Source organism: Lissotriton helveticus, chromosome 5_1 (assembly GCF_964261635.1).
Source record: "Lissotriton helveticus chromosome 5_1, aLisHel1.1, whole genome shotgun sequence".
Lineage (NCBI taxonomy): Eukaryota > Metazoa > Chordata > Amphibia > Caudata > Salamandridae > Lissotriton > Lissotriton helveticus.
The window spans coordinates 635156948-635178683 of NC_136065.1; positions in this window are offsets into that span (position 1 = coordinate 635156948).

A 21736-nucleotide genomic window follows, 5' to 3' on the forward strand; every position below is an offset into this window, starting at 1 on the left:
ATTTTCCCAAGAAATGGTGGAGTCCATAGAAAAATATGAAGAAAAAGATAAAGGTAAACAAAGCCCTGAAACATGCTTCTCATACCTTGATGGATAAAATAAGAAATGATGGGCAACAAAGTAATTTACCAAGACCACAGATAATGGTGCTCCACAAAAAGTTTTCTCACAAAGATATGATAATGGAAATCTTGACCATCAGCTAATAAAACTGACGAGGATAAAAAATAATAATGGTCAAAACCGTGGTAGAGAAAATAAACGGATGTCCTATATATTACATATATCAGATTCATATTTGTGTTTTTTGTATATTTTTGTTATTTTCAGCATTTATGATTACCTTGTGATGTCATAGTTTCATTATTGTCCCTTTAAGAATGATCACAGAACCTATAATGGTCCTTTAAAAAAAAAAATATTGAGTGAATAAAATTATTTTTGTATCGATAATGAGTGTACACTGAGTCCTTAAATATCATGTTGTTTTATAATAAGGTCTTATATAATGTTTAGACCTACTGTTGCCTAGGGATTTATTTCTTCATCATTGTATTATCCGTGCCCTGGGAACTGTAATAAGTAGCAGGGGATTCTTCTATTTACAGTAAACACTTCACCACAAATACACGTTTTTCACGGTTACCGATGTCATTGCGACTTCCGGCATTGACGTGAACACTCAAAACACAAAGTAAAAGGCTTTTAATTGCAAAATTCTTACAAAAGTTAGGTTTAAAGAGTATATCATTAAACAACGTACTAATTAAAATATGTTTAAGTATGTGTTCTAGAGTTTAAAAAAACATGCACTATGCAACTATCGATGGCGCAGCCGTCTACAGATTCACTGCAAACATATCAATACCATATTGAAGTGGTTTTTGTCATAAAACCATCACACAAACTCAAATATAAACTCTATATTATTAAACAACTAGTGTCTTCTATTAAGTCAAATCTGTCTTTATTTATGTTTAAATATAGGGTATTGTGATGTCACCGCGAGTATAAAAAATGTAAAGAAAAAAACAACACTTATTAATTCACTGAAGAAAATACGTTCTAAAAAAACACATTATAGAGTAATTACGGACAGAAAAAACAATTTAAAAACCTTTGAAATTCAATAAAAGAGTCATAGGGTATAGTTAGGAAATAGAATATGTATGATACCCTCATAAGAAGTGCCTTGCTTGCTTGACACACCAGATGCTCCAACGTGATAACAGACAGCAACGGGACAAAGGACATCTCTGTCACATGCCTTGCTCCACCCAGGAGTGTTCAAACCCCCTATTTTAACTCTCACAATGGGTTCTGCATACAGGAGCCTGGTCCAGTTAAGAAATCCTCTACTGAGGTCCATTTTGTGCATCACTTCATGCAGATACTCCTTGACAGGGCTATCAAAGGCCTTTTTAATATCGGCGGACATCACCACTGCTTACTAATTTATCGACGACTCATTAACCAACATCGCCCTCACCTGTCTAATATTCATTGCCGTTAAAGGAATCTGACTCTTTATATAGTGGACTAAAATGAGGTACATTGTGTAAAAAGTCCAGGCAAACCCCAACTGGTTTACAGAGTCAAAATGATAACACTCAATGCTCTCTTTTGTGGTTGTGTGGGCGAGCAGTTAGGCTTTTCAGAAGATAGCTATAAGCATTTGTTCTACCTACAGACACAGTAAATGAGACACGCTCTCAAGAATAAATTCAAGACAAATTTAGAGAAATAACTTGTATTTTTATAGACATTTTGATACCAAGAACTTTATTATCAAGTAAGTATTTTTTGTAATATAAATTTTTACTGGTAAGTAAACAGTTTACTTAAATGCGTCTTTATGCAGCAATGCTTCCCTATGGGATAAAAGGCATTTGTTGCATACAGGTATTTGCAATCAGTTTATGGGGCTCTCCTTCAGGACTTAAGTTGTACCATGTAAAGGTCCAAAGTACCACTAGCATTTACTCGGTACCTGCCCTAGGGTGTCCGGCTGCAACAGGGCTAGTTAGGTTGGTAGCTGTGCATGCTACGCCAGCAGAAAGAAGGGGGCAACCTAGAAGCAGGTTGCAGAGGGGGACTTGGGGACAAGTCCATGAGTTCCAAATGGGGGGGGACTGAGGTTACAAGGTTCCCATAACAAGAAAGCACATCTGGTTCATTGACACCCAGGAAGGGGCACTTGGATGTCCTAGAGTTTTGCAGTTGTCTGGCTCGCTCGTTGAAGGTGCAAAATCAGGACAGCTGGGCCACTCTGGAAGTGGGTCTCTACGGTGCTAATGTCACTCGATGGCTGCTCGGTTTCGGTGTCATTGGAGTCCAGGCTGGACTCTCATGGTCTTTGTTTGCTGCTAAGGGTCCTGCAGCCCGGGTATTGGTCCTGTGGGGCTCCTGTTGGCCTGGGGTCCTCTCAGTTGCTGCGGGGACAAATCTGACTTTCAGGAGAACATGGTCCTCTTCCTGAGAGGCTGCGGCACCAAGCTGGTGGGGCAGCGGCAACTCAGTAAACCAGATTTTGCATTTTCATTTTGCGTTTTTTGCGTATTGCCAATTGGGGGAACAATTGAATATTTTTATGAAAAGAGATCTGGCCATGGGGACCTAGACAGCAGGAACCCAGTGCACTTTTGTCAAAATTGCCTCATATACCAGGCAAAACGTTGGGTGACCATGTGAAAAAGAGGCCCTTTCCCACATCCATGCTCCGCTCAGATATAAAACCAGTTTGTTCTGCAATCCTTGAGATGAAGCATATGTGGCTAGAATAGTGTGTCTAGTAACCTGCTCCAGATCTTATATTCGATGTTTAACATCGACAGTGGATGGTATGAAGCGTTCTCCTGGGGGGCAGCCTGATTTAAGGAAGGAGATTATAAATGTCTTTCATGGTACGGGATAGGACGCATTCAGTGTGCATTGTCCAGTAGACATCAAGCAGGTAAGGTGCAAGTTGATTAGCATAGGTGGCACAAAACACCACCAGGAGCCTGTCCAAGTCATGCATCTTACCTCTGGCCTTGTCCTTGATCGCTGCTGTTACCTTCTCCAACAATATGTCTGTGCCCAATGCAAGAGATTCAGCAGGGGTAAGGGGTCTAAGAAAAGAGGCATGGCAGATGGGCTGTATGTGGGTGGCAGGATTATACGGTAGTGTAGTACATTCGTAAAAGTATGTTAACATTATAAGAATCATAGACATGGGTGCCAAATTCAACACTCAGCTCCAAGTTCCCCATGAAGTTGGGTTTACCATCCAAGCCAGCAACGTACCAGTTTTTGTCCCGTTCTGTATGGGCCCTCATCATGTACACCCTGTAAGAGAAACAGCGAAACTTCTCTACTAAGGCCTCTAGCTGCTTCTTCTTCTTGGCAAGCAGAGATTGGTGTACTGTGGGGCCTATGTTTCTATAGCTTTCTAGCGAATGAAGTGTAAGTGGTTGCGCTCTGGTCTCTCACCGTAGGGACTGCAGAACTCCTCCCAAATGTGCGATATAGTGCCCTCTAACCACTGTATTACAAGCCTCCCATTCTATCAAAATAAAAACAGTGAACCCCATGCTTGTAGCAAAATAATGTTGTATTTCCTCCCCTATGGTATCTCAAAATGCATGATCCTCCAGGTTTTCAATCTTGAGCCTCCAACTGTGAGTGCAGGTTTGAGTTGATGCCCAAAAAAGTGTAGAGAGGATTGGGTTATGATCTGACAATCTTCAAGCCAAACACTATCTGCGTATGGACTGACGGGGTGCAAGGAAATGTACTGAGTCTCACAAGTGAGTCATGTAAGGGGGGGATGAAAAGAGTAGTCTCACTCAGTAGGATGCCTTGCTCTCCGGGTGTCTACCAAGTCCCAGTGCTGTATCAAATTGCAAAACCTTCTTGCAGTCCTTATGACTGGGGAGTCCCATAAAGGTTGGTGCACCCTATTCAATGCCTAATCGAATATACAATCGAAGTCCCCAACAATGATAATAGGGGTAGTTATATAAGGAGCCAGGACCAAGGAGATCTCATCTAAACATTTGGGCTGGTGTGTTTTAGGTGCAAATGTTGGTAATCCAAAGGTTAAATGGCCACAAGTGCATTAGCAATACCTCCCCCAACATCGCCGTTAAATGTGTTTCCTGTAAGAGGGCTACATTTACCCTCTTTTATTCCACTATGCCAGAATCCTGAAAGCGTTTGGACACACTGTTAAGGCCCTTGATGTTCCAGGATATTACCTTATATATATATTATTGACCACTCGTTGTGTAAACGCAGTGGTGCGAAAGGCCCCATGACATAGGGCCCTCAAGTATCTGCCTCCCCTCAAAGGTACCCTCCCCAAAGTGAATGCAGAAATTTCTTCAGACCAAAGCATCAAATCCCCCAGGACAGAAAAGCAACAGTAACCCCATCCAAACAACGACAAACCAAAACTATGAAACCATGTGGAATTCACACAGAGAACCACTATGGGGTGGAGGCCGTCTCTGAAGGGAATAAGCCCTGGAACCATGGCACCCCACCTGGGCCCTACAGCCAAAGTTAAACAGACAGTACATCCCACCAGCCCCATGCAGTTACCGCCACCATATCACTTAGAGGCCAAAGATTATTGTCACTCAAGTTCATCAGCTGTCTTTGGTGTGATCCGCAGCAGCTCAGTACCAAAGGCAGTTTTCAGTTTAGAGTAAAATCATGGTTCCAAATCAATCACAATGGATGGCTCAAACCTTTCATCAGGCCAGGTGTTCACTCCAGAATCCCCAACGCTTTTCGTCACTGCAATCTCACTCAGCAGGTCTCTCTGAGTCTGCTCCTTTGCGGGAAAGCTGGGTGTTGCAGGTTTGGTTCCGAGTCAGGGTGCATCTGAAGGGGAGGTCATCCGACCCTGCATTCCTTGTCTCTCAGATGCGCCTCTATCCAGTGCCATACCTCTAGTGGGACTGTGAAGAATCTGGTGACAGACTGCGTAGCGAGGCTCAGATTAGCTTGAAACAGCATGGTGTGCTTGATCCCTGGTTGCTTGAGTCACACCTAGCAGCCAGGAAGTAGGAGTGTTGTTTTTGAAATGCCAACGAAAAATCCAGACACAATATCACTTTGTAATTTTCCAGTACTAGGTCCCCCTTATCACAGGCCTTTCGGAGGATATAGTCCCTGTCACAGAAGTGAAGTAGTCGGCCACCACCAGGCACGGCAGGGCACCTGTAGAGGGTGGCCGCACTGACACCCAATGGGCCCATTCCAATGAGGGAAGGGGAAGAGACCATGAGGAGCTATTTCTCCCTTGATCTAGGACTCCAAGAAAGAGATCAAATACTGCCTCGCAATACTTTCCAGGAAGCCCACTATGTGGATATTATTCCTGTGTGCTCTACCGTCGGTATCCTCTGCACTATATTCTAGGGTATGCAGTCTCTCTATGACATCCACCATTTGACATGTGAGGCCCCGGCCCACTGTGGGCTGCATGACGGTGATGTTGTGCTCAGAATTTGTAATGGGGACCACCATTTTAAGCTGCCACCACAGTGTCCATCTTGTGCTCGAGAGCGACCCTGGTATCTTTAATTGTTGTTATTATGCAATCCAGTGTGGTAGGGGACTCCCGAGCAGTGTTGGAAGGCAAGAGTGTAGGCGATTGCCCCCCTCCACGCCCTTCGTCTAGTATTTCTGTCCATAACCACAGGGCAATAGATCAGTCACTGCATTCAGCAAACACCCAAGCTTCTACTAGGCCAAAAACAGTACAGGTGTGCCCATTATGTCCGGTCAGTCCAGCACAGTAGTCCTCCCAAGGCTGGCACTTTCGCAATGCTCCTACACTTAGCTCCTAGAGCATGTAAATCATCTGCTGTGAGGGAAGCAATGTGTGCCATTACTTTCTGCGTCTCCCTAGTATGCCCTCCAGAAGCCACTTGCTGCAGCCCCCAGGGGGGCATGAAGAACATCTAGCCACAGGAGCCCCCCCAGAGGCCCAGTCATCTGACCAATCATTCCAAATGTGATGTACCTCCTCCCCGCGTCAGGTCACTCTAATGGGATCTCGACATACACTGCTGCTCCTCGTGCCTCCTCCCCACAACTGCTGCACACTCCACTGTAAACATCAAGAACGCCACTTCCTCTCTCCTTCAAGCAGCCTGGTTCCAAGCAAGGTCACCCTCACTGCAGTCTGCTGCGATCTGGTGTGGGAGGAGGCCCCAGCTACAGGCAGCTTTGGAGATTGTCAACCAAGGGAGACACCCCCTTAGGTACCGCAGAGTCAGAGGGAGCCCTATAGCTTCGGGTAGTCTTTTGAGTGCTTCTGTGGTCACCGCAGGACCCGCCGTCTTGATCGGACGCATCTGATAGGCAAAGTCCAGCCCAAGTAACTCACTCTCAGCGACTTGCTGTACCCATAAATCAGACCCAAATTGTGCCTCTCTATAAAGAGAGGGGGCAGGTGGGGGAATTGTGATGTAGGATGATAGTGGCTCAGTCCCAGGAGCTCACCGATGCACCTGCTCATGCCATCGTCTATAAGCCATGCAATGTATCCATCTGACTGATTATAAATGCAAATTTTAAATAACATTTTTTTTCTGTATGTCTCAGGACAACTCTCTCTTTCTAGATAGAACACTGCACTGAACGCAGCCCACACCTCTCCAACACATAAGGCATCATATAGAGTTTGACAAACAGATTACTGTGTCACAAATGTGACCTATCTCCTGCCCACCTTATTAAGTACATTATATCCTATGGTACTTGTAATAAGAAGATGGGGTATCTGTCATGTTTGTAATGGAGTAACCTGTCTGCCAAACTCTATATCAGGGCCATTATCATCTATTTATGGAGGTATTACTGACACTGCATCAGACTCTTTGCGTCACTATACTATGTTGTAAGTAACTCTGACATTCTAAGTGACAAACAGTCACTTCGCATCACAAGCCCTCATTCACTGCCTCCTACCTACTGCATTATTTGTCTTCATCTGGTAATAACCTTTGTTCATGCTGGTTAATTTATGATCCTATGGGTTCACTCTATAATAATGTGATTAAAGGGTCCAGCTTTCTTCGCACAGCCACATTTGAGCATAAGCATAGGTACTACCGAATTGAGTAAACAATCCTGGGCTTTATGATCCCTCTCATGAGAAGGGTCCCTGGGAGGTTTTTTAAATCAAAACAAACCTCAGGACTATATGATAGATGGCTCTTCATGAGACCTGATCAAGGCATAAATTCTTTATTGTATAGTTAATAAAAACCGTTACAATATACCAATTAATAAAATACTTTCCTTTGCGTACTATTATACATAAAATATAAGTTTAAAACAACCATTGGTTAAAAAGATAAAAGCACAGCTACAAGTGTTTTCTAATGCAACTTGGTAAGTTATAAATTTTACCCCTCTTTTTTTTTTATCCTTTACATGTGTTCTCGATATTCATAAATAGTTTCATAAACAAGTTCTACATCAGCCAGTGCGGTTTGCAATATCAGAGTTCAAAAGTGCGGGCTTGTGTTAGCTTTTCAGTAAATTTTCAAAGTTGATTACATATTTAATTATTCTACAAATAAATTGTGGATCCACTGAGTCCAACGCATTTATTATCGCTGAGCGGCATGTGCGAATACCTTTTTCGTTGAACTTTTCCCTAAGTAAACTCTGGCGATCACGCTCCAGCACTGGACAAATGCAAATCAGGTGAATGATGTCTTGCACTGCAGCGCCACATAGATTACAATCCTTTGGGCCCGGATCCCTCCAGCCAGGTTGGTCGGCGTTTGTTGGCAGTTTTCCCATGCGTAGATTCAGGTACTTTAGTTTTAGATGGGGAGGAAAAGCGAGGCCTAAATAAGTAGCTGGTGCCGGCCTTTTGTAGGATTGTATTATCATCCATGCATGTGCACGGCGTCTTAATGTTGTTTTGTCTTCGATCAACGAGAGCATATTGACTGCGCTTTTTACGATCTGCTTAAATGCTAATACTGGTAACTTCCTTTGCCAAACAGATGTCATCTCAGTGCTTTTCAGGGAGGAGTTTAGGTACTTCGCATAGTGGGATTTGGAGTTGCTTTGCAGGGCTTCCCAAATAGCAGAGTTAATTTCTTTATCGCAGTTGAGCCAGATGTTGTACCAAAATGTAATTGACTCATATCTTTTGTGCAATATTTGGGACTGCAATCCAAATTTGAGACGTACCTGTGCTGGCGAAGCATCGCACGATAAACAAAATACGCGTTTGTACACTCTTGTTTGGATTTTATCTAATAGCGGTGCACTTCTTCCATTATGTACCACACTGCCATAAGCTATTGTTGGGAGTAGCTTAGCTTTGATAACTGCAAGAAGGGGGGTGAACAAGGTGCCTTTTAGCTGTTTGGATAAGCTGCAGAAGGCATGAAATAGAGCTGCTCCCTTCTTTTCGACAGAGTCAAAGTGCGTGGAGACTGTGAACCGTCTATCCAGGTGCATCCCCAGATATTTGTAGCTGTCCACTACTTCCAGGTTCATGTTGTCAATTGTAAAGTACAGCTGTTTCGAACGACGATGCCTTATAATCATGACCTTTGTTTTTTTGCTGTTTATTTCCATCTGATTCTTTTTGGTGTATTCAGCCAGCTCATGCATTAGACGTTGCAGCCCTATTTTCGTTTGACTAAGGAGGACAACATCGTCTGCGTAGGATAAATGAGCAAGGGGCAAAGTTCCTAGCCGTGGAGGATGTGCATTGACCCCATCTAACCTTGGTGTCAAATCAGCCATAAATAAATTAAACAGATGAGGGGCCAAGACACAGCCTTGTTTTAATCCCTCACTGGTTGTGATCTTTCTCGTTAGCCTTCGGCCGTTGTCGATCTTAACCTGCATCCAGGTGTTGGTATAAAGGTCCATAATTGGGTTTAAGATCCTGTCCGGCAGGCCCTGTTGCTTTAGTTTGGCCCATAATGATTGTCGGCTGACACGATCAAAGGCCGCCTTGAAGTCCACAAAATATAGATGTAGGGCTTGATGGTCTTGTAGGCTTTTTTCAGCAATCAAGCTTATTGCTATGACATTTGCCATTGTGCCTATGCCACGCCGAAACCCTGACTGATTTACGGGGATTTTATTATTATCATCGGACCATTTTACAAGATCGGTTAGAACCAATGAAGCGTAATATTTGGCCTCTGCATCTATCAGCGCAATCAGGCGATAATTTGCTGGATCCTTACGATCCCCGCCCTTGTATATTGGATTAATGATCGCGCCTCTCCAGCTTTCCGGAACACGACAAGTGACATTGAGCGTCTGGAACAGGTTGTTGAGATTACTGGCCCAATAATATGGATCTTGCTTGTAGATTGCTTGGGGAACGCCGTTCGGTCCTGGTGCACTATCTTGCCTACTTTTCTTTATAATTCGCAATATTTCTACTTCAGCGTAAGCTCGGGTGGTTTGGCCCAAATCATCCTTTTTCTTATCCCGGATGTTTATCAAGTCAGAAGCAATTGTGAGCTGAGTCTCTGCGTTTTTACTATTATATATTGAGGTTACAGCTGGTGACAGCTGTGTCATGGAGTTTATTGAAAATGTATCAATTAGATGCTGGACCCATGCCATCTCCGAAACACAGGTCGTACTTATGGTGTTTGTGGTTCTATTCATTGAATTTACCTGCGACCAGAATGCTCTGGAGTCAGATTTTTTTGCATTATATACTATTTCCTCATTTTTTTTTTCATTCCAAATTTGTTTCTTGTACAGTTTCTGTAGGAAACGTACATCCTGCCATACTTTAGATTGAGAATTGTGACCTTGAGCTCTCCTCAGAGACTGTCTCAAATGCCTTCTCAAGGCACGTGATGTCTGGTTAAGGTGGCTGTTGTTGTTTCCATTTTGCGTCATTTTGATATTGACTCCTACTTTTGGTAATTTATTCAGGAAGATGGTCCATGTTTCAACGATCAATTGGTCTTCTGGAGCAAGCCGTAGCAATAGATTTGTTTGCATCTAACGCTATCTGAGGTAGTGTGGCACACGTCCACCTTAAACGTTTCAAATGTATTGTTGAGGTTTTTTATTGTTGATGTTTCCCCTGCTATTATTGGGGCCTCTAATTTATTGTTGAGGTTTCCCCTGCTATTATTGGGGCCTCTTCATGAGAGCTGATGGAACAGCTCCTTCAAATTCCCCTCCTTCTGACTGACCTCTAACAGTGTAACATGCACACCTTTCAGTTAAATCATCCCATCATTCCTTGAAGACATTATATATACTCTGCAACTCTGACTGACACTAGAATGTTTCCACTAGTCCGTTTAACACAGACAACCCCTAGTCAAAATGAAAATACAGAGCACAGCATTAAGTAAACTGATTGAAAAACATGCTGAGACTCAATTAAAAAAGTAAGCACAGCGCAGTTGAAGCTCAATACCACTTCTGCCAAATGGGTCTGAAATATATAAAGCCAGGCCAGCTGTGCACCATTCACGTGTTTCATCTAACTCTCATTTTAACATTTTAGTTTAGTGAGCTTTTAATTAGAAAGAGACATCTCTACTATGCGATTTCACAGGGCTTGCTTCCATAAAATCAGCTTTTCTTAAGTATTTGCTCTATTTTGCCATATGGAAAAGTTTTTCCTAAGGGGCATGAAATTGACGTTCCTTCCAAATTGTGACGTGGTATGGTTTGAATCAATAATTTGCGACCACGGTTGCAATCTCAAATTATTGATCAAAGACTAATTCCAAAGTTGGGGTGGTAACTGATTCGAAAAGGGGATGGGGTTCTTTTTTGACCACGTCCCGTTTGTGGATCGGGTGGTAGCTGGGTGTGAATAGGCAGTAGTCTAGGGGACCACTATCAGCTCCCACTGAAATTTTCCAAAATGGAAATCTTTTTATTTTAAAACAGCCCCAATGACTTTAAGCAGCATTGGCTACTTTAAAAGTTTTCTGTTTGGAATGTAATCACAGTGATCGTAGTCTGGTGTCTCTTGGAACCCATTGTTCTTGTTATTGCAGTCAGGGGCTGGCAAATTGCAAATTGCCTTAAGAATGCTAGTTGTGTAGGTCATTCTGCAATCCACTGTGATTTCTTATTATGTAAACCGATCTACTAGTACAAATATGGTTTGCAAAATGTGATTCGATTTGCAAAAAGTCAGTGCGCAAAAAGTGACCGCTATGTGCAAATCGAACCTTACTACATATGTCCCGAAGCACTTTCGCATCCTGTTTTTTCATTCAATAGATACTTCTAACTAGTTTAACTGATAACAAAACTTTTGCCATAATTCGGACTATTATAAGAAATCTATGTTTTTTAAACCGACAAATTCTAAGTAAACCTACTTTGCTTCTCAAAGTGTATTTCTATCAAAAGTCAGTACAACTACTATCCATACTTTGTGTAGCTGTCTTCATCAACTTCACCAATATGCCCCCAAAGAAAGTGGCAAATATATTATAGCACTCACTTTTTCCCTTGTTTTTTTTGAGTATGTTTAAACTCATGTATAACGGTCTCCTTAGGAGCCGGAAAGTGCCTTATTTGCTGATGTTTGCAATGACTTGCACCTTCACTGCACGGTTCTGGAATAACTTCATGTTGTTTTGCTTTGCTGCAGAAGGCGCCTCAACTTATTGTGGACGACTAGCTTGTGAATGTGACAAGGCAGCAGCGCTTTGCTTCAAGGCAAACTTGGACACCTATGATTGGAAATACACATACAAGCCAAATTCTGAATGCGGAGGCATCAGGCCTGTGTGCTGAATCCCCAGTTTTCTGAATAATCAACATTGTAATGAACGAGGATAATCAACAGTAATCCTAGGACCTAAATAAAAAGAATCCAACCATAGAGCTCCACCAGACTTGTTATTCTGTAAGTCTTTGTGTCCTCCTGTATGATGTGGGTCGCAAGGCAGTAGAAGGTGGATAGAAGCCTTGAGAAGTACATCAAATGTTGCCTATATCACACCTCGTAACCTCTTTCTGTCAGCCTACACCTCTCCTAGAGGATCCCAGACTTCCTCAAACAAGTCTCTATACCCGAATGAGCATCCACCCCACTCTCACACCTCGCCATTCCCTAGTGACTCCTAACCGCATCTGAATGTTTAATTCCTAGCCTGGCCTAGTGAACACAGACTGGCGCATTCCCATTGACAATTATGAACCACAAAAGGATAAGGCAGAATATCACATGAGGAAATCGAACTGCTGATATAACACAAGGATATACCCACCGTCAATATCTCCTAAGAAAGCTTTTTCAATAAAAATGTGAATATTTCTTCCCTCACTCCACGAACAGACTCATATTGTCAGGAAACGATAAAATAACGGACTAGAGAATATACTAGCACACAACAAAATTGTAATGGTCCCCTCAAATCTTCTTTCATGGGAATAATTAAGTGGCAGTCACTTCCCCACAGATCTCTCAGTAGCAGTTTGTCATCATTGGTATGTTTTCCACTCCAAAATCCTACTCACTATTTTACAAGTAGTGCATGATCAACTTTTACTAGCTGCTTCGACCCTATTGAGGAGAATCGTCTCGGTTTTCTGTATTGCTGGTGTGTTACATTGGCGAGCCAGGGATACTCCTACCTGTCAGACCAATTAGAATATGTTAACAAATATATGAAGACGTGAGACAAGTATAAACAATACATCATTTCAATCAATGCAGGACATTATACAGTTTTAAATATATTTATGTGTGATGGTGTCAGGATCACGTCAGGAGATACATTATTCTCTCCAAGATTGCTGAGACAGCATGGACCACTCAATCTCTTGTGCCAATACAACCCTCTCCAGAACCATAGCCACACAGTGAATAAGCACAAGGGGAATGGGGTCAGGACTAAAGAGGACACTAAAATAGGAAATTAAAATAAATTGGAAACACTTTGCACGTCTCCCTGTGGAAGAAGAATAGGTGAAGTGAGGGTCATTGTCGATTGTTCATTTACTTGTGCTAACTCTTTCCACACCTAGAATGGGTTATTCTAGGACCGAGTACTAGCTTTCATCCTGTAGTCTTTGGATTTCTGCCACATCATCTCCTGTTTAAATAACAGTATCCAGAGATTATTACTTGTTTTACCTTTGATAACTCTCTTTACCTTTCCCCCCAGAGAATGGCTACTCGTCCAAGGAGACGGCAACTGACTTCTATGTTCCATGTTTCTTCACGTCAAAGGCTTCCAGTTTGCAAAGAAATATTATATCAATGCTTTACATACGCCTTTAAAAGGACACGCCCTTCAGAATTAACCTGAAGTGGTCCATCATGTTCAATATTTTGCTTTTACATCTCTTAAATTCGTAAGGTTTCTTTTTGTAATTTAACACCTTCATGCTAGTTCAGCTTTCACTTCACACTGCAATCTCAGGGTTAGTTTTAAATCTCTTGGATTGGCCTTTCCTGGTGATCACTGGTTACTAGTTTTCAGGATTACTGTGTTCACCAAGAGTCATCACCACTCTATGTTAAAACAAACAATGCACATCACGCACATCCATGTCACACTATTAAACTAGCTATTTCACTGAGCTTTAGAAATGATTACCATCCTTTAGAGTGAAAAAATAAGGGAATAATTTAGCTGTCGCTCGTTGCTTGGAAATAATGCTTAGGCATAGAATCCATAGCCCACTAGAGCCAACAACAGGGGAGGGCTGCTTCTGCCTCCGCTCCCCTCCGGGCCCTTAACGCAAAAGATCAAAAACCTGAATTGCAAGTATTTATAATGGCTCGATCTATAGTAGCCATTGAGATTTGAAGTCTCCCAAGGACTTCCAAATCTCGAGGGACTTGAAATCAAAGTGGCAGCAGAACATGCATGCCATGAGAGCACAGAGGAAGTGGTTAACATTTCTCACCTGATAGATCTTTCTGGATGACTGAGAAGTAAAAGGGAGTTAAAAAATGATTGGCATTTAGCGAATCACATAGACAGCACATTCCAATAGGAGTTCATCTTGAAATAACCATCCACTCTCTCTCACCATCCCCACAAAAATGAAGATCAACAACATGCTGTATTAGCAATAATTTCCGGGATATCCATGAAGGAGAGAGAGAGGGAGGGTAAAGCAGCAGTAATTTCACATAGATAACTGCCCCAACACTCAGCTATGAACAGTAAGGCAGGTAGCTAGGATCCACTGTAGTTTCATTGCTCAGAGGAGAAAAACAAGGACCCCCTGGGTAGTAGTAAAATCAGACTCCTAGGGCAGGGTGAATGAAGTATGTGAGCAAAATGTCCTAGGCCATCTAATGTATAGGCAAACAATTAATCTAACCCAATAGTGAAAGGAGCATTCAAGAGATAAAATTATACATAAAACATAATTTTAATTAACATAGTAAAAATCATATAGAACCTGAACATAAATCAGGCTATATGATAAAATCAACCAAAGTTCATAATGTAATAGTCAGAACAAGTACATTTAATACATAGCGATTATAAAATAAACGAGAATTATACACAATTCAATAAAAAGGTCACCCTAAATCATAAAAGGTGCCTAAAGTACAAGAAAGAATGAACACTCGACGCGCGTTTCGGCAGAGAACGCCTTCCTCAGGAGTCACAGTTGATTATCTGGAAATATATTTATAAGAAAGGAACAAATATCAGATACATTTTTGTATATTATGAACATGCAGGTAAGAAGAAATTCTTTATTTACTTTATCCCCCAAAGCAACATAAATAAAGAACAGATACGACATGGCATATTTCTAACAACAAAGTCCTAAACACTATTCGGTTCAGATCTACTAATTTGTTCCCTAAATGTCTTAAGATAGACAAGTCTTTTAGTATTTTTACGTCTTCAACGTATCTACTATTGTTATCTTTGATGTTTCAACTAGTGTTTTGTTGCAATTATATCTTTAGTGTCTTTACAGCAACCCTTATCAGTTCATTCTAGGTTGTACTACACACTATCAATTGAGTACTAAACAATCGTGAGAAAAGACTTGTCTATCTTAAGACATTTAGGGAACAAATTAGTAGATCTGAACCGAATAGTGTTTAGGATTTTGTTGTTAGAAATATGCCATGTCGTATCTGTTCTTTATTTATGTTGCATTGGGGGATAAAGTAAATAAAGAATTTCTTCTTACCTGCATGTTCATAATATACCAAAATGTATCTGATATTTGTTCCTTTCTTATAAATATATTTCCAGATAATCAACTGTGACTCCTGAGGAAGGCGTTCTCTGCCGAAACGCGCGTCGAGTGTTCATTCTTTCTTGTACTTTAGGCACCTTTTATGATTTAGGGTGTCCTTTTTATTGAATTGTGTATAATTCTCATTTATTTTATAATTGCTATGTATTAAATGTACTTGTTCTGACTATTACATTATGAACTTTGGTTGATTTTATCATATAGCCTGATTTATGTTCAGGCTCTATATGATTTTTACTATGTTAATTAAAAATATGTTTTATGTATAATTTTATCTCTTGAATGTTCCTTTCACTATTGGGTTAGATTAATTGTTTGCCTATACATTAGATGGCCTAGGACATTTTGCTCACATGTTTCATTGCTCAGAGCAAGAGAACCAATCCACACTATCAAGGGACTCGAAGCCAACATGTAACAAGTTTACCCCCCACCCCCTCCCAACCGACCTCCATGTCAGACCAGCGTGTCAATGAAAAGAGGGCTATAAGTGCACCCTAGTCATCTTCTTGTCCCATCAATAATCCTCATCCATCATCTATCACATGATCACCCCAACGGGGTCAGCGTTATCCCCCCGCTATCGTCCCCAGACATCGCCGATGTTCGTGGCTCCCACAACTTGACCGTGCTTGAAGGTCGTCTTCAAGCTTTTCATCTCTTCCACAGTTGTCCATTTGCATAGTGCCAATATCGGCAAACACTCACCCTCCCCATACAGCATTCTCCTAGAGCAATAACCAGACAAGACACCTTTTTTGTGGAGAAAATTGCTGCAGGTTTATTAGCATTACAAATATGCCAACAAAGCTTTTCATCTCTTCCACAGTTTCCCATTTGCATATGTCTCGTAACCATGCTTCAAAGAATGGGGCGTAGGCCAAAGCCAAGTAAAAGCAATGCGTCTTTTCACCAGTACCGATCCCAAGAGAACAAATCTCCTAGTTAGTTTCTTGTTTTTTGGGGAGGGAAGTAGACCAAGCAAAACCTGTTGGATCTCTTTAGAAACCACCCATCCCGAGGCTCCCCCCAGGCAAGCAAGCTGCCTTCCCAGTAGGAGGTAAGGGATGTACAACCCCATGTCATATTGATCAAATCAGCTTTCAACGACCTGCATCATGGGCATGTTCCTGGATGGGCAGGGTATATCACATGCAGTGTCATGGGGTAAGGTATGTCTGGTGCACAAAATTGTATTGAAGGAGTGTAAAACGCAAGGGGACTCACTTCTCTGTTGTTGCCGTCTCGCCCCACCTGCCTAATCGCCAGCTGAGAATCGGAGAATCAAGCGCGTGGAGTACAGCTCACAGAACGCCGAGATCATCGAGGGTGCCGAGCCAGCACAGAAGTGGCAGCAGCAGCCCTCAGAGCACCTGTAGCCTACCTGGAGCCTACCCGAAGCCGCCATGTAGAAGCGAGCCGTGCCGCAAAACGTGTGCAGAGCAGCGCACCGCAGAGCCGGCTGATCAGCTGTGAAGTGCTTGGCAGGCCCATAGGACTTTTCCCCCAGAGGCAAAGGTCGAACTGAACTAAAACCTAAAAGGATCTAAAGGGAAAAAGAAAAGATTAAGGCAAAAGGGCTACTGATGAACCACAGGGGAACACGCCCAATCCCCCACGGGGGGGGAAGCAGCCGACAGGAGAGCGCTGCAGTGGGTGGAAAAGAACCCTCAGAAGAAGGGAAGGCGGTGTAATCGAGTTCTGAGTGGCAGCGGCCCCATGCAGATTCAGAAGCGCAAGGCCAGGAGTGGAAGCACAAGGAACGACCGGTTGTAGTCCCTCTGGAAGCAAAAAGGAAAGGGGAAGGTCACCAGGTCAGTGCACAGTGTCAAATAAAGAGAAATTTAAACACAGCTTGGCAGGCATGGCGGGCTAAAGGCACAACAGAGGTAAGTGAGAGTATGTCTGAGTGAACGATTGCAGTACCCCATTACCCAATTGCCCCTCTAAATATCCACAAATTGTTATCCTTGGTTGACTAGGGGGCAACTGTAGGGAGTGAAGTAAGGATTACGCAAGGAAATACTCTTATCTCTAAAAAAAGTATCTCGCACAGTAATACCGGAGCCGAAGTGCCCAGCAAAAAAGGAGTAGTTCTGAATCAAAGGACGATGGCTCTGAAGAAGAAGCAAAGAGCCTGCAAGGAATCTGGAGGAAAGACCAGGGAGGAGCGAGCTACCAGAGGGGTCCAGGACCTTGTAAGAGATCCAGGAAAGCCAGGCTAGCCCCGGTGGGAACAGTAAAGGGGCACCCCAAAAGAGGAAAAATAAAAAAGCCATCAAAAAGACCCCGCAAGCTCAAAATGACTGTAGCTCAGCACCTAGATCTAAAGGTAGTTCATCAGCATCCAAATCTATAAAGGGCTTTCTAGGGAAACATTACAAAAGATTAGAGCAACCCGCATTATCCCTGGAAACCGAGGAAGAGCGCCCGATTGGGAATGGCACAGGAGTATCTCCAGAGGAGTTAATTGAGATATCTTTTTTATTAAATCACTCCCTTCTGAGCCAAAATAAACAAACAACAGCCCTGCGTCTGTCATCATTCCCAAAACTATTCACAAGGGATGTATCTGAACTAGAGAATTCAGGGTTAATGGAAAATGAAAGCCAAGGGCCAAGTTTTGTCTGGGTGACTCACCAAACCGATTAGTACAACACTCAATTGGGATAAAAACTATAACCCAGCAGGAAATACTAAGAACTGGAAGCCCAGCTGCCCCTGAGAGAAATAGCCTCCAGGACTTGGACATTTCCGCAACACCCTCCTCTTCAATGATAGACTTATTACTGATGCTGCAGAAAACCCTCCAGGGTATTCTAGAAGTAACAATGTTGAACAATGGGGTCCTGAAAACACAAAAGTTGTATTTAAAAAAGATTGAAGAGGAGTTGGTAGGAATTAGAGGACAAATACCACATATGTTAAGACCGGCAGCCGACCCCCAGCCCACAGAACAGAAAGTAGGTAGAGATACAGTAGAATCCCCACACAACGTTTATATATCTAAATGCCCAATGCTGATAAAAAGAAGAGGGGAACACGCAAGGGGTCAAACAAAAAGAAAGACAAGTAGGAAGAGGGAAACTAAAGCAGTAACAAAGGGAAAAAGGAAGGTAAGGGAGGAAAAGGAAGAGTTAAACTTAAATTCTCCCACTCTGTCATTGGTACCCGTCAAGACTCCTATGGTTGAGGTTAAGAGGAATGGCCCAAATGTACAAGTAAAGAATCAGAGTAGCAGGGGCCCATGAAAAGAGCAACCAAAAACCAAAACCCTAAACATAAACCAGATAGTAAACCCACCCTATGGGGGATAAACCAGGAATCCTCAGAGGTTTTATAGCGTAGGAGAAGCAACTCAGCTACAGGGTAAACCAGTAGTAGAAAATAAAATGGGGTTTACCGGACGGGTAAACTGTAGACAGGTAGATCTAGAAGCCCCCAAGAAAGGGTTAGAGGTAGGTAGTAACAAATGGTTGTACCTTGAACCGGAGAAAGCTGGACAAAGGGGGAAGAAGTGAAGGAAGATGAACCCCTTAAATAGGGCGCAAATCCTACTCTCATTCCCTAAATGCCCAAGTTTAAGGGGGATAGGTTCAAAAGATATGAGACATGTGGGCTTTATAGAAAACAATAATGGAAAGGAAATTACAAGAGTACTATTTTACTCAGACCTGGTAAAAATAGCCATTGGGAAAGCGGCGAGCGAGATACTTCCGGAAGGTATAAGATTAATCCCAGAGAGTGAACTAACGGAAAATGTCCAATCAGGAAGTAGCTTCCTAAAGTGCCACGCAGGTCTCGGTAGGAGACAGGTGAGACTACTAAAGGATAATGAGAGGGTAGCATCCTGAACATAGTTGTAAACAATTCAGTAAATGATCACTCTTGGGGCAACTGGAGCTAAAGAAGTAGTCTTGCAGGACCCTCCAAGAAGTATATGGAGGTAACGGATGAAGATGGTGGTCTAAGTGAGGTGGAATAGGAAGCGGGGGTATCGCATGGCCTAAGTCTCCTATCATGGAATATAAATGGCTTAGGAAACAAATTAAAACAAGAGCATATAAATAAATTAGTAAATAATGTGGAAATTGCCTGCTTGCAAGAGACTTGGATATGCGATGAAACCCCTACTTTTGAAGGTTACCTCCAACTAAATCGACCGGCCAAGAAAAAAAGGTTTGGACGCCCGGCCCGGCGGATCATGACCTTTCTTTCTACAAAAGTAACAAGATATGTGACTTTGTTAAAAGTGAAATGTAAATGGCTATTGGCGTGCAGATTAGCTCAGTTGATCCAGGACAAGAAATACGAAAATGTAATTGTTATTAATGTATACATGCAATGGGAAAATGTTACAGAGTATGGAATTGAGCTGGGGAATTTCAAAGAGGATATAGACTCTATATGCGAAAAGTATGGTTCAGATGTGTTTTTTATTATGAGGGATTTCAACCATAAGTTGAATCCAAAGAAGGTTGACCTCTGGCATATGGAGTTACTTGATGCATACGGAATAAACCAAGCCAGTTTTCCAGCTTGTGAATCCCAGAGACAGGACACAGACCTGGTAAATTATCTAGGGACAAAGGGTCTCTTCTGCCTGAATGGCAGATTTAAAGCAGATTGCCCTGCAAAGAAGACATTTAAAATAGGCTCACAAAACTGCCCAATTGATTATGTATTTATGTTTGCTTGGAATTTCCCTCTTATATTGGGATTTAAGATACCCCAAAGTAAAGGAAGCGATCATAATCCGTTGAAATTGAATACATATGGGGGAACTAGGGAACACAGAGAGAAAGTAATCCCACAACAAGTTGACTACCCCAATTAAGGGTCAACAAGGTTGACAGAAGAATACTTGGAAAAACTAAGGAAATTTCAGCATAAGGTAGAATTGGGGGATCTAGGGAGTAAAAATCTGGAATGGTATGAGAGGAAGATAGGCCAATAGTACAATGCCTCCGAATAGAACTAAAAAAAAATAAAAGAAAACATGTAACAATCCTGATTAGTCGTCCTAAATGGTTCTCTGCCAAGTGCCAAAATAAAAAAAGGGAAATAAGGACAGTAACAAGAAGTCTAAGGAAAAAGTTTAACCGAGTGGGACAAAGCTATCTTAATAAATTGAAAAGTGAGTATAAAAAGATGGTCACTGACGCAAAAAGGTTGTATAAATTAAAATGCTGGGTAAATCTGCTAGAGCCGTACAAATCAAAAAAATTAAGACAGTTCTGGAAGCTGGTAAAAGCTGCAGCCGATCCCCCAGCAGGAGCAATGGACTGTGTCATTAGCGAGGCAGCCTGGGAGAAGTACCTGAAGGAACTGTATGGACCTCGAGGGGATCAATGAGATGTAGAGCCCCAACCCTGGCAAGCGCTAACGGAAGATTTCAAATCAGATTTTTCGGAACAAAATATAGAAAATACAATAATGAAACTGAATATAACCCGAGCAGCAGGACCAGACAATCTCCCAGCAATAATACTTAAATCACAGAAAAAGTGGTGGGCGAGATTCTTTTCCCAATTGTTCCAATTAATATTTGCAGAAGGGAGAAACCCTATGAACTGGAAGGGCTCTGTAATCAGGCCAATCCATAAAAAAGGTAGCATGGATGCGCCACAAAATTATAGGCTGATCAATCTGCTAGACATAGGAGAAAAAGTATTCTCAAAAATAGTCCTGAATAGGCTAAATGTTTGGGTAGAGGAGTTCTCAATCGTACCCGCTGAACAGGGGGGTTTTAGAGAAGGGCACTCCACGGTAGATCACTGATTTGCCCAATGGGCAGTAGCACGTAAGTCGACAGAACAAAATGGTAAGCTCTGCTGTTGTTTTGTTGACTTTCGTGCAGAATTCGACTCAGTAGATCGGAAGACCTGCTGGCTATAATAAAAGAATTACATCGAGGTAACTGGGCACAAGTAATTAAAGATACTGAGGGGTCACTGACGCCAAAAATACCAATTGAAAACAGCCTAAGACAGGGCTGCGTCTTGGCCCCCCAGCTATTTTCTATATTTCAATCTGATTTACCTGCCTGTCTAGAGGTTGAAAGAAGCGCAAGCCCAAGAATGGATGTTAAAAAAGTGCCCTGTCTACTGTATGCTGACGATTTGGTAATTTTAGACCAGACTGAACTGGGCCTCCAAAGAAAGCTGAACTCTTGTAGACAACACTGTGAAAGAAAATTTTTAACAGTAAACTTGGAAAGGACAAAAATGTTATGTTTTGGAAAAAAAGATATTATGTTTAATTGGTTTTTAGGTGACTTGAAATTGGAATCAGTCAATGAATATCGCTACTTAGGGATGTGGTTCGATAGGTCCCTAAAGTGGCAAGCACATCTTGAGGCTCAGAAAGCGAAAGCCCTCACATCAATCAGTGATCTAAAAATTTGTAACCGCGATTACGGTGATATGTCCCACCGACCGCTGTTAAAGGCGTTCAGCACAATGATACCCCCACAAGTACTTTATGGTCCAGAAGTCCTTTATTTGAGCGGTAA